The sequence below is a fragment of the Mobula birostris genome, chromosome 5 (genome assembly GCF_030028105.1).
Source record: "Mobula birostris isolate sMobBir1 chromosome 5, sMobBir1.hap1, whole genome shotgun sequence".
Taxonomy (NCBI): Eukaryota; Metazoa; Chordata; class Chondrichthyes; order Myliobatiformes; family Myliobatidae; genus Mobula; species Mobula birostris.
In genome coordinates, this window is record NC_092374.1 from 159,043,226 (window position 1) to 159,057,486 (window position 14,261).

Genomic DNA, 14,261 nt, shown 5'->3' on the forward strand with positions numbered 1-14,261 from the left:
GCATGAAGAAATTGCCCCTGATGTCCCTTTTAAATCTTCCCCTTATGACTTTAAAATTATGCCCTGTTTTTAGCACCTCCCTGGGAAAAACACTTCATGATGTTTATGCCCCTTTGATCTTGTATTTCTCTGTCAATCTCTCAATCCCCTATGCATGAGGGAATGAAATCCTGGGCCATGCCAGGATCCTGTAATTCAGGCCCCAATCCTAGAAAATCTTTTCTGCATTCTTTCTACCAAGTCAGCTTTCCTATAACTTTGTTACTTAAGAGTTTAAATGGAGAATTTTATTTTATTTTTATTTTCCTTTTATTTTCTGACCACACTAATGTTAAAAGAAATTCAGTGCTATACTGTTGAGCATATCGGCCAGGGGTACAAACCTATCCCAATTCTGCTAATTGAAAGGGAAAATAAATTAGCCATGATTAAATGGTGGAGCAGACTCAATGGGCCAAAAGGCCTAATTCTGCTCTCATGTTTTGTTGCAGCCCTAGTAAGGCAGCCAGCATAGTCAAAGATCCCACTTACCCCAGATACCCTCTCTTCTTCGTTCTAACATCGGCCCAAGAATGCAAAAGCTTTGAAAACACATGCCACCAGGCTCAGGGGCAGCTTCTGTCCCACTGTTATCAGGCTCTTGAAAGGACCAATTGTATGATGAGATGGATGTTTGGCCTGACAGTTTACCTTTTCGTGATCTTGTAGTGCACTTTTTTTTTTAAGTACCTATTACATTTTACATTGTTATCAGTTCAATACACTGTGTAATGATTTGATCTTTATAAACAGTATGTAAGAGAAGCCTTTCATTGCATCTTGGTACAAGTGCCAGTAATAAACCAAAGCCAACCAGTGTTAATGTCTTATGGTCTTATAATGCAAGGCTACAACAGAGGCTGGAATTTTTAGTGAATTTATGAACTTTAAGAGCCACTTTAATTCCTGAGGTTTGCTGAGTGATGGTGCATCATGTGACAAGAATAGAGGGAATCATGGCATTATACTGGGGTCAGTTAACACAAAGGGCCTTCCTTGGAAATAATTCTTGGTTTAATTATCTTGTTTTTGTATTAATTCTATATTTAAACAAAAACAAAGTGACCTTTACAAATAAGTGTACAAAACAATTCTGTTAATATGACATCAGATATCAAAGGGCAGTGAGTTACTGGATTAACAAGAATGTTATTAATCATACCGGCAATAACATCAGCTAATGTGATTCCCTCTATTCTGCAAGCTAATGTGATGGGGTTTCTGATGCCAGTTAAGATTTGCCAGGAGGAAAACTCATTCACGGTGCATTATTTTAAAGACTTTCTTGCGTTACATTGCATACAAATTAATCTTTGTCTTTCAATCAGTGCTATTTTCAAAACAAAAGTTTTTTTTCCCCACAGACCTGTTTTGAGAATGGCCTTTAGTCTGATTTAACACGCACAAAATGCTGTCTGAACTCAGTAAGTCAGGCACATCTATGGAAAGGAATAGAGTTGACGTTTTGGGCTGAGTTCCTTCAGCCATACCCGGAAATGTCAGCTCCTTATTCCTTTCCTTAGCTGCTGTCGGACCTGCTGATTCCTCCGGCAAATTGTATATGCTACTCTGGATTTCTAGCATTTGCAGAATCTCTTGTATTCTGTTTGGAGTGTTATTCTTGTAGCTGGATTTGTATCTAAAGACACTAATTGGACACCAAAGGCCTGGCTTCCTGGGACTGTGCCGCATCAAAACCAGCAAGTTACTTGGGTATGCTTGATAATAGATTTCATAATTATACCACCCAACGGAACTCTTCAACTTTAATATCCAAAACATTTTACCACTGATGAAATTTCATCAGTGGGTTGATGGAAAAATTGTCTAATTAGATTTAAAATAGCTGCAGGTGAATGGAAATAAATCTCCTTTCTTTATAACCACCTGCAGCTCTTTGTGATAGGTTTTCCACCTATCACCTCCCGCCTTTCTTCACCTCCCCGCCCCCCTCACTCCCCACCCACCTGGCTTCATCTATCGCCTTCTTGCTTGTATTCCTTCTGCTTTCCCCGCCATCTTATTCTGGAATCTTTCCCCCTTCTGTTCCAGCCCTGATGAAGGGTCTCGGCTCAACATTGACTGCTTATTCCTCTGTAGACATGCTGCCTGAGCTGAGTTCCTCCAGCATTTTGTCAACGTTGCTCTGGATTTCCAGCATCTGCCCAACCTCTCATGTTCATGCAGGTGATTAGACATGATATGGTCAGATGCACACACTAATGACCTTTGTTTTCTGTCAGTAAGGATAATATTATTGAGGGAGCACTCTCCTGTGTGTTTTTGTCTTGTGCTTGACGCAAGGTTCTTTCCATTGAGCACCTTGTGTTAAAGATAAAAGCTTGGAAGCTATGTTCATGACCAACTCTAAAAACATTAATTATATTGAACCAACATAAAATGTCATAATACACATATATATCTTTGTCCCTTTTATAAGCTCAGGGACAGCTGCTATCCCACTGTTATAAACGGTAGTGAAGAAGGCGAATGCAATGTTGGCATTCATTTCTAGAGGAATAGAGTATAGGAGCAGGGATGTGATGTTGAGACTCTATAAGGCACTGGTGAGACCTCACTTGGAGTACTGTGGGCAGTTTTGGTCTCCTTATTTAAGAAAGGATGTGCTGACGTTGGAGAGGGTACAGAGAAGATTCACTAGAATGATTCCGGGAATGAGAAGGTTAACATATGAGGAACGTTTGTCCGCTCTTGGACTGTATTCCTTGGAGTTTAGAAGAATGAGGGGAGACCTCATAGAAACATTTTGAATGTTGAAAGGCATGGACAGAGTGGATGTGGCAAAGTTGTTTCCCATGATGGGGGAAGTCTAGTATGAGAGGGCATGACTTAAGGATTGAAGGGCGCCCATTCAGAACAGAAATGCGAAGAAATTTTTTTAGTCAGAGGGTGGTGAATCTATGGAATTTGTTGCCATGGGCAGCAGTGGAGGCCAAGTCATTGGGTGTATTTAAGGCAGAGATTGATATGTATCTGTGTAGCCAGGGCATCAAAGGTTATGGCGAGAAGGCAGGGGAGTGGGACTAAATAGGAGAATGGATCAGCTCATGATAAAATGGCGGAGCAGACTTGATGGGCCAAATGGCCAACTTCTGCTCCTTTATCTTATGGTCTAAACATCTTGAACAAACCTTTTTTTTAATAATAAAGTTTAACTCATGACCTCATCTTGAGCCTTGTACATAATTTGACTAACTGCACTGCACTTCTGTGGCACCATTTTTGTATCTTTTTTTTAACCTATTTGGACTGCCTCAGTGTACACTTGTGTATGGAATGATCTGTCTGGATGGCATGGAAACAAAAGCCCTTTTCACTGTTTTGTGGTCATGTGGCAATAATCGATTGTCAATTTGGGAATTGCTCAGTTTTAACATTAATAAGGTTGTGTTTGAAGTTTGTAGTGCTTTGTTTATGAAAAGCATGATTTTTGCTACAGTGGGGCTTAGGGCAGAATTGCATTGAAAGCAGATGTATCTTGAGTACTGGACATTTGTCACTTGAAATCAGTAAATCAGGTGGGAAGAATAACTTGCACTCGCTCCTGATTGTTGCAAGGAATCAGCAATGAAAATACAGTTACTCGGGACTAGTCTAGGGTTGTTACTCAGACAGTCTTTGAGAGGATTTGTGATCCGTGAAGTAAAGTACTTGGTCCCATTCTGCTCTATCATGCAGTTTACATATGTTAATTTCAAGCATATTAAATTTGGGACTAATCATTGTTTGCCCTTTTGCAACGTAAGATCAAAATGAATTGCTTATCCTTGTCTGGGTAACAATTGCGTTCTACTATGAAAGAGCCTTTAAATTGAGATATTCCTCTAATGTTTAGGGGCAAAGGACAATTTTCAGTGCTGGAGTTGGTAAGCAAAGCATTGTGGCTTCCAGGTTTGATCTATGATTGTCCCTTGATATTGTCATAAATTAAATTACAAATTTGTCTTGATGCAGGGTCTTGACTGAAATGTTGCCTTGGACTTTTTGCCACCACAGGTGGTGCTTGACCTATTGAAATCATCCAGGATTCTGTTCTTTGTTCCGTTTTCCACCTGTATTCCTTATTTATCACCTGTATCTATTGCTAAGTTAAGGGCAGAATCTGTGTCCCTTCTTGCTTTCAGTTGCTAAATTAAGCCATGCAAGTTCTGCAGGATGCATGCACTCAATTTCCAGGGAGGCAAATTCAACCTTAAAGAAGTTTGGAAGTCTGAATGATGTCAAAGTCAAGTTCATTGTCCTATCCACAAGCACATGTGCACATTTGCAATGAAAATATTGAGATAGCATCAGGTGCACAACATTCACATGAAAAACATAAATTATCAGCATAAATTATAAAGGCCTAAGAACACAATTAGAACAAAAAGAAATCAAACAAAGTAGTCATCGTGATCATGAATGCCCAAGAGGTCACAAAGAAGAACCTCAGGAAAGGCCCAGCCCAAAATATTCTTTGTTTTGATTTCTTACTACAAGGCATCTAGTCAGACCGAAGTCTCTGCATGTTATTTCTTGGCTTAGTCCTGGAGATTCACTTGTCATCTTTGGACACTGCAGGGCAGCTGGGAGTATCATTGAGAGGAAATTCTGGCACTGACTTCTGATACCTTTCTTTCCGATACCTTTCTTTCCCCTTAGCAAATTTTGTTGAACCCACGAAACAACACATTTCTAAGAAATTTGAACAAACAAGCTGCTTGCGGATTTGCTGCACCAACCTAAAAACCAGTACAAGTATCACCTTTAACAAAATTCTAGCACTGGTGGTATATCGTGCCAAGAGTCAGACAAGGGCAGGATGTTTGGTAAACAACACCGAAAGGGTCGTCCTCTCAGCGGGATGTGGATATGGTAATGCTCTGATATGAAGCAGTGCCCTTTTTTTTGTGTGAGGTAGCTGAAGTTGTTTAAGAAACTAAATCAGATTGATGGAAAGTGCAGGCGTGGTAGAGGTTTCGAGACATTCACTAACGTCATGTCATTTAAGTTGGCATTACATTCTTGGCACCTGTTTCCAAGACCTTGCTTCGTGGTCAAAAAGTGCTGTTTTTCTTGTTCGTGGAAAGAAACTGAAAAAATGTTGGGGATTAACAAATCTTTAATAAAGATTTGCCTTTATAAAAATTGCCTTTATGAAATGCTTTTCATTTTGACTATGTTGGAAGAACAGCTAAATAATTAGGTCACCATGTTGCTGGGAAAAAAAATCCCATTGGCTCGGAACAGGCAGTTCTACCCTTGTAATTGTTGGCAGCAGGACTGAGGCCAAATGGGAGTGGGGTGGGGGTGGTTGTGGCTGCAAGAGGAATAATGTTCTTCTGTGAGCAGGTAAAATTAAATGTTGTTCATTATTTTCTCGTGACAAGTGCTGTTGCATTTGAGTAAAGGTCAGAGAGAGAGAGTGGCTGAAGTTAAGCTCATCGGGGAGCTAAAATACTATCATATCCATGAGCTGAAGTCATTCAAGGGTCAGCCAGCTTCAATCTCAGTTGCTTGTGTAATTATAGCCAAGGATTCTGGGATTAAAGTATGTTAGATGTCACATCCTGAAAGCACTTATAGACCTTTGGTTTAAAAAAAAACACAAACGGAGAAGTTTTCCCCGTATGATACATGTTTATTCGATCTTGCCGGTAATGCCAACAGCAGCAAAGCTATCCCATTCTGACACTTCTCGCACTTTAATGTCTCTTTTGCTAAGCTTTTTATTTGCTGCAGACCCCTTTTGTCATTTGTAAATCTGCAAGATGGTTGTTTTAAGTGTTCTTTAGAATTAGAAAATATATTTAAAGATGGATTTTTGTTTTCTCCAAATCTAAACTGCACTATAGTAATTTTGCCATTTCAAGTGCAGTCCTCAGAAGGATTAATCTGCTTCCATCATTTTGTGCTCGCCTTCGAAATCCTTTTGCTTCCACGGTCCCAAAGTTCACTAGACTGACGGCTGCAAATCCCAGTAAGAGTGTGTGAGCCAAGCAGATTCGAAACCGCAGCACTCTTGAGGAAGGCAGTCTGAGGAAAGAAATTGCAATAAAGCCCCAGTGACAACCTAAACCAGGAACTTCTGATTAAATAGCACGTCAACAGTGACAATATCAGTAATAATTTCATCTGATGAGTTACTGAGTATCTGCTGATTTACGCTCTGTCTATTCTGAATCACAAGGTTTCATTGGAGACACAAAAGATTGCAGATGCTGGATACTTGGAGCAGCACATTAAAAGCTGGCAGAACTTGGCAGGTCAGGCAGCATCTACAGAGGGAAATAAACAATCAATATTTCATGTTGAGACCCTGTATCTCGAATTAAAAGAAAGAGAGCAAGCCACCTATCACACCTGCAAACTCTTGCACACCCCTCCAGCTTTTCATGCCAGCTGTATCGCCCCTTTTTCCAGTCCAGATGAAGGTTCTCTACCTGAAACATCAACTGTCTGTTTCCCTCCATGGATGCTGCCTGACCTGCTGAGTTCCTCCAGTAACCTTGTTGTTGCACAAAGTTTCTTTTACCTAGCTCAGGGCGGTGTGGTAGCGTAGTGGTTAGTGCAACGCTTTACAGGCAGGTGACCTGGGTTCAATTCCTGCCGCGGCCTATAAGGAGTTTGCATGTTCTCCCAGTGACGGCACTGGACAGTTTCCTCCCACCGTCCAAGGGCACACTGGAGGGTAGGTTAATCGGTCATTGTAAATTGCCCAGTGATTAGTCTAGGATTAAGTTGGGGATTGCTGGGCCACACAGCTCGATGGACTGGAAGAGCCTATTCTGCACTGTACGGCAATAAATACTTAACATGGAAAAACGTCCAGATGCTGCACAGGAGGGCATTTAAACAAAGGTTGGTGAACCACATGAGGGGATATAGAAACCTGATTAGGGGCAGTTTTTTTAAAAAAAAACTTACTCATTCACAGATGTAAACATTTACCAGCAGTGCTAGAGGTAATGAGTTTAGGGAAGAATTTCAGAGTTCAGGGTTTTGGCATGACCATCAGTTCTGGTGTGCTTAATTCTGAGATGAATAAAGTGCCAGAGTTGCCGAAGTTCGACTATTCTTCCAGTTATAGGGCTAGTATGGTGAAAGTTAGAAACGGTAAGTGTTTTAAAAACAAAGTTGTATAACTGAGCGTCTCTCTGTCATCACGTACGAGAGTTGGGAGAATGGGCCTTTATAATGTTGGGAACTGGACTGTGTAATGGTTTGAATAACTTTAAGCTTTATTTGCTGAGTCCCTTAGGTGAGAAGGACAGATCAAATGACACTTTCTGGAGAGCAGTGCTAAGAGAATCATAATGAAAGGGAAAACGAGGGGAAGGAAGGACATCTCAAACTCTTTATTATAGCATTGAGATATCATAAAGTGGTCTGCATTATGTGTAGCTCCACATGGTATGTGTGCCACGGTAGCTTAATGGTTAATGCAACAATGTTGCAGATTGGGGCTTGAAGGGCTGGAATGGCCTATTCCACACTATCTCTAAACAAATGCAGGCAGGCTACTGCGCAGGAAGGTTACAGAAAGCAAATAAAGAAATATATTGGTTTTGTAGAACACTTTTAATAGACTGGGGTACAAAAATGGTTTCCTTAATCTTTGCATCAAGCCATTGTACAATCTGTCTTGGATGTCACCTTTACAGTCTCATCTTGAATGTGATAGCAGCAGCAATATGCCCCTCCTGCAGCGCTGCTTGGAATGAGCAGACCAATTCATGTGGCTGTCCTATCGCATAGGAGAGTGACAGGCAGTTAGAACATCAAAGGCATTGCCAGTTGTAGGAAGGAAGGTGGCAGGGGAAGTTGCTTTTAAATGTGGAAAATGGAAGGGAATTTGAATTGGAAAGTCAAATCAAGGTGGCATTTTCACAATGAACAGCTGGGCCTTGGGGAATGTTGTAAAACAGAAATTTTGGCGTTTATAACTGTGGGGTTTCCTGAATGTAACATTGCAGGTGGGCAGGGTGGTGAAGAAGGATTTGGAGCACTAGCCATTCAGAGCTCGAGTATAAAAGTTGAGAGGTTGTAGTGCAGTGGCAAAAAATACTGGTGAATCTGCACTTGGAGTACTGTGTTCAGTGCTGGAACCTTGCTCTAGGAAAGATGATAGTAAATTGGAAAGAGTGCAGAAAAGATTTACAAGGCCCGTTGTAAATTGGGGGACTGCTTCATTGAGCACCTCCGCACCATCCGCCACAAGGGGGACTTCCTGTTGGCCAAACATCTTAACTTAGATTCTCATTCCCGTTCCGATGTGTCGGTACATGGCCTCCTTGCGCCTAGATAAGGCCACTCTCGGGGTGGAGAAGCAACAACTTGTATTCCGTCTGGGTACCCTCTAACCTGATGGCATTAATATCGGTTTCTCAAACTTCTGGTAAACAACTTCCACACCCCCCTCTCATTTCCCACTCTGACAATTTTCTTTTCACCTGCCTCTTCCTCCCCCTGGGTCCCCTTCTCCTTCCCTTTTTCCCATTGGTCCACTCTCCTATCAGATTCTTTCTTCTCCAGCCATTGACCTTTCCCACCACGTGGCTTCGCCTATCACCTTCCAGCTAGCCTCTTTCCCCTCCTCGCTTCTTTTTATTCTGGCATTTTCCTTGCTTTCTCAGCCCTGAAGAAGGGCCCTGGCCCAAAACATCGACTGTTAATTCTTTTCCATAGATAGAACATAGAATAGTACAGCATATTACAGGCCCTTCGGCCCACAATGTTGTGCCGATCCTCAAACCCTGCCTCCCATATAACCCCCCACCTTAAATTCCTCCATATTCCTGTTGCCACCATATAGATGCTGCCTGATGCACTGAGTTCCTCCAGCATTTTGTGTGATGCTTTAGATTGACAAGGATGCTGTCAGGACATGAGGGACTGAATTATAGGGAGAGATTAGACGAGCTCGGAATTTACTCCTTGGAGCATGGGAGTCTATTAAGTATAATGGTATAAAGTCATAAGGAGCATAGGTAGGGTAGTGTACTCAGTCTTTTTCCCAGGGTTAGAAAATCAAGAACTAGAGACAGGGGTTTAAGGTGAGAAGAGAGATTTATTAGGGACTGAGGGGTACTTTGCACAAAGGGTGGTGTTATGTGGAGTGAGCTGCCAGAGGAAGTGTTTGAGGCAATTGCATGAACAACTTTCAAAAGACAATTTGATAGGTAAATGGAAAGGAACGATATAGGAGGATATTTGCCAAATGCTGGCAAATCCTATATTGGCACGATGGGGCATCTTGGTCAGATTGGAGCAGCTGGGACAAAGGTCCTGTTTTCATGCTGTATGAGTACCCATTCAGTCAATCAGTCTTTGGAGAGAAAAGCATGGTTAATGTTCTGGGACATGACCTTGCATCGGAACTGGGAAAAATTGAATGAGTTGAAGTGTGCACATAAAAGGGAGAATACCCCATCCCCACAAGAACGGTCTGTGATGGGCTGGGAGTTGGAGAGATTAAATGGTGAAAGGGATGACTGTTTGATTAAACCCTTTCACTTTGCATTATCACCCCCTTTAAATCATTCTGCATTCTGTCCAACAGAGATCCCTTTCCCTCCCTTCCTCCGCATCTGAAAACGTGCTTACCTCTAACTTGTTCCTTTTCTGACTCGAAATGTTAATTTAGTTTCTGTTTCCACAGATGCTGCCTGATCTGCTGAACATTTGACAGTGAGAACCATTGCAGATTCAGTCTGATTCTGAGTAAGTTCCTTTAAATATCACTGAAGAAATATTTTTTGCCAACCAGTTTGAAACAAAGAGTGACTCGATGAATGAGCACAGGAGGTGCTTTAGATTGGAGAGCTCAGCCTGTCTGATTGAGTTGCTGTTGATAGTGTTTGTGCCATTGAAGTGCATCCTCAGCAGTTGGGCAGGGGGTGGGGCAGTATTGATTTTTGTTCTGCTTTCCCAAGGCTCTGAACTCTTATCAGGCAGCTTGGCTAAGAACAAGCATTTTCTCTCGACTCTCAACTACAGCAGCTGGGATTTAGTGACGGAAACCCTGCGGATGGAACTTATGATCATTTCTTTTTAAAGGGCAGGCCACCAAGCATGTTGATAGATATGTGATCTTCAAGCTATAAAGTTCCCACATGCTGATGGAGATCATTGATCCGTTCAACATTGTGCTCGGATATGCTTCTGAGAAACCTTGAAACTGGAAGCAGAAATTCATGTTGGTGAGTCCATGATTGTGAAACTGCTTAAATAGCAGTTTCTTTAATTGTAGCAGTGTGTTTCAGTCAGCTGTGGCGCCTTTGGTGATGGAAGATTTTTTGAGAGGTCTTCAGAGGACTGATATGGATGTTCCCTCTTGTGAGAGAATTTAGAACCAAGGATCACTTTCAAGAGGTCATCCATTTAAAGACAGGGATAAGGTGGATTTCTTTCTCAGAGGATCATGTGTTTTTGTGCCTCCCTCGATTGGCGATGAAAGCAGTGTTATTTAAAAAATGTATTCAAGGTGGGATAGGTCGATACTTGATGTGCAATGGTGTACTAGATCATCAGAGGCAGATGGGATGCAGAACTAGGATTGCAGTCAGATGCCAACCCTGTCTTATGACAAGGTAGAGTGGGGTCAAGCAGCAGAGTGCTCTACAGTCCTAACACATGCTTGATTGTATTAAAATCCCATTTCAGAAGTTTGCGCAGCACTGGGTGAGTGTTGCTGAGATGCTGTCTTTTGAGTGAGAAGTTAATCTGCTCTCTTCAGCAATTACAAAAGATGAATATCTTGGTCAGCATGAGTGAGTCGAGCTGAAGGGCCTGTTTCGTTGCTGCATGACTCTTCTATTTTGTGGCAATGTTCTGAAGCATAGTGAGGTGTCTTATCTCATATTTGTCCCTCGCTCTTTTACATAAAGAAAGGCCGGTAACTTGATCATTGCCATGTGGGAACTTGCTGTGTAAATATTGTCTGATACATTTCCACATTTTGACAACGAACCCATGAGCACTACCTCTCTATTCCTCTTTTGAACTACATATTTAGTTATTTTGGGTAGCAGGGTGGAGAAATGTCTCGATCAAAGAAGGTGTAAGGCTTTCCTTCCTCTGCTAGCATGCAGGTCACCCTTGGGCAAGGTGTGGCACCTGCTTAGCCCCCCTGGGTCAGGGTGACGTAAAGTCATGGGAGCAGGTGGTAGATGGTCAGATGAGATAATCTCTGAAGAGTGTTGATAATGGCTGGGGTCACCCATCTTGTAAAGACTCTGCCCAGAAGAGGGTAATGGCAAAGCACTTCTGTAGAATTTGCCTGGAACAATAATTGTTGTGGGACTATGATTGCCCACATCATACGGCACAACACATGATGATAATGAGTTAATTATTTTTATTGTAACATAGTAATTTATTGTGCCTGCACTGTACTGTTGACACAAACAACAAACTTCACGACTTGTGACAGTGACAGTAGATAGGGTTACACTTTGGAAATGGTCCTTTGGGTACAACTTGTTCTGGGACACGTATTGTATAAATGCAAATCTGTCCTCCTTTCATGTTTAACAATCTCTTGGAGTGATTGCTTTTCACTGGATATTTGAATTGAGCACTGGGAGTCTGCATGTCGTAGCCGGAAAGGGTGCTGGAGATGAAAACTCTCATCATATTTTAAAAAATTGTCCAGAGGAGCATTTGAACAATTATAACCTGTAGGTTTGTGGACCAAGTGCTCAGCAGTGTGACTAAACTCTATTAATTCTAGCCGAGTAGTTACTTCCTGTGCTGTAAACTGATAGAATTCTTGATTTACAAATAGAATTTTTAAAAATTGATATGTATATAGTGAGGAATAGGCCCTTCCAGCCTTTCTAACCACCTGCCCTCAATCCCTGGATTTTGTCCTAGCCTAATCACGGAACAATTTACAATGACCAGTCAGCCTCTCAACTGGTAAGCCTTTGGACTGCGGAAGGAAAACTGGAGCACCCGGAGGAAGCCCATGCGGTCACGGGGAGAACGTACAAACTCCTTACAGGCAGCAGCGGGAATGGAACTCTGTTTGCCTGTACCGTAAAGCATTGCGCTAACCACTACACTATCGTGCCACCAACGAATATTGCTTCTTGTATTAACAAACTTACCCCTCTCCCCGCCCCCCCCCCCAAAAACCTAGAACTGGTCACAGTATACAAAGGGTGAGTGTGTTTGTACAGGGAGCTACAGTAGCTTTAAGCTTGACTTTAAAGACTGTGTGGCCTGATAGTTTCAACAATAAAGCAAATTAAAGGTCCTGCTATAATGTTTCAGTCAAACGCAATTATCCCAATGAGCAATAAATCTCTTGATTCAGTTTTGTGTTCAAGTTTTATTTCCTGTCCCTTGTGTGAACCTTTAACTAGTTTAAATTGCAGACAGTGGCTCCTGCTGGTACCTTCCTGTTCCCCTGAAACCCGTAAGAGTATCAGATTGAGGAAGTTATCCAGCCTCACATGCTGCAGTATGTCTGCCCCCTCACACTCTGGTTATTAGTCATATTCATGGTTTAGAAATGATCCCAACCACCACTGCAGGTTTTAAAAGGTAAAGTGAGTGCTCTGCATATAAAGGGCACCTTTCTTCACAGTGTACTGGGTCCCAGGTCAATTGGAACACGAACCAGGCTGTGCAGAGGTGACACATTAAATCAGCTCTTCGAATAAAGGCAAAGAGAAATTCTTCCATTCACTGGCAAAAATGTCAAGGCTGTTAGAGATTTTTAAATGTGAGAATGCAAGACTACTTTTGTATCAATGAACCAGCAGATAAAGTTGCAATGTGGAGGTGGCGTGATGTAATTAAATGGCAGAATGGACTCAATGGACCGTTTAAGCGCACTCCACTTTCGAAATGAAATGCTGCTTGAATTTCTTTACACTTTCATTCCTCCTTGTTCCATTCTGCCTTTTAAAACCTGAGGTCACCCTAGGCATATCACAAGTAACAGACAGCGATACTGGAAACACCCGGCTGATCAGGAACATTCTGAATCATGTTTCAAGTCAAAGCTTGCTGTGTGCTTTTGACTAAAGTGTTCTTCTTCTGACCTGCCAAGACTTTTCAGCACTTTCTGCTTTTACTTCCGATTTTCAGCATCTGCAGATTTTTATTTACTTTTACAGCCAATGATGTGCCTTTGAGATATGAGGAATATCTGCCATGTGAGGAGTATCTCAGACAGTTTTCGCATAACTTGCTCCCATAAATTGGCATCATGATCTGCAGGCTGTTTCGAATGCTGTTAATTGAAAGATAACTTTCAGGAAGGACCCCAGGAAGAACGCCCCACTTCTCTTCATGGGATATTTTACAGAAACAGATGGGACCACAATTTCCAGCCTCCGCTTGAAAGATACATCACAGCACTCCCACGCTATAGAGTCAGGTGAAAATTTGATGCTTGGATCCCTCAAGGAGCCCATAACCTTCACTCCAAGACAAGCATGCTGCCTGTAGTTCAGGGATCTAGGTCAGTACAGGGCTTTTCCACAGAGCTAACAAAGGCCCATCTCCAGTTTATTCCCTCAGGAACCATCAAAAGAAGAAATATTACACTAGTCATCAAGGCAGGCTTCAATCAGCAAACACGCCATTAAACAGTAAATGACAATGTTGCAGTTATAATGTAATATGCAAATTTGTAAAGGTTCAACAAGCTTGCTTTGTAATGGCAATCATTAAGTAGAACTTGGGAAATGAATCAAGATTGCATCAGTTAAGTCCCAAAATGAATTAGTTTTTTAAAAAAAAATTCTTGTACTTTTTAAATTTTGAAGGTTAGCATGCTGGCCTTTATCGGTCAGGGAGAGTTGAGGTATTATGTTGCATTTGTACAAGGCATTGGGGAGGCTGCACTTGGTTTGTGGACTGGACTTTGTAGTTCACGTTATCATGTGTTTCTGGTTGCTCCCGTTTTTTTTGTAGCTGTTTCGGGTGACTTTGAATTGGAGTGGCTTGCAGATAAAGAAAACTGAGTTGGACAGAATATGCCTGGACTCTTTTGATTTTGTGTTTTATATTCTGTATTTTTTTGCTCGTTTTTGTTTTGTTGCCATTTACACATGGGGTGGGGGTTGTTGTTTCTCTTTGAATAGGCTCCATGGTTTTCTTTGTTTCGTGACTGTCTGTTGGTCACCCCATTATTATAGGAATGATGTGGTTAAACTGGAAAGAGTACAGATAAGATTTTCGAGGATGTTCGAAGGACAGAGGGC

General features: G+C 41.8%; 1 protein-coding gene across 3 annotated transcripts in view; it reads left to right on the forward strand.

Annotated features, from left to right (window-relative positions):
* LOC140198006 (Krueppel-like factor 12) overlaps positions 1-14,261 on the forward strand; it is a 304,097-nt gene that overhangs the window by 82,969 nt on the left and 206,867 nt on the right. For 2 of the 3 annotated variants that reach the window (XM_072258789.1, XM_072258791.1), the window contains exon 2: positions 9,701-9,762. The exons of the other annotated variant lie outside the window; for it this stretch is intronic. The gene's annotated coding sequence lies outside the window, so the exon portion shown is untranslated. The remainder of the gene's footprint in view (positions 1-9,700; positions 9,763-14,261) is intronic. 3 annotated transcript variants of the gene reach the window in all.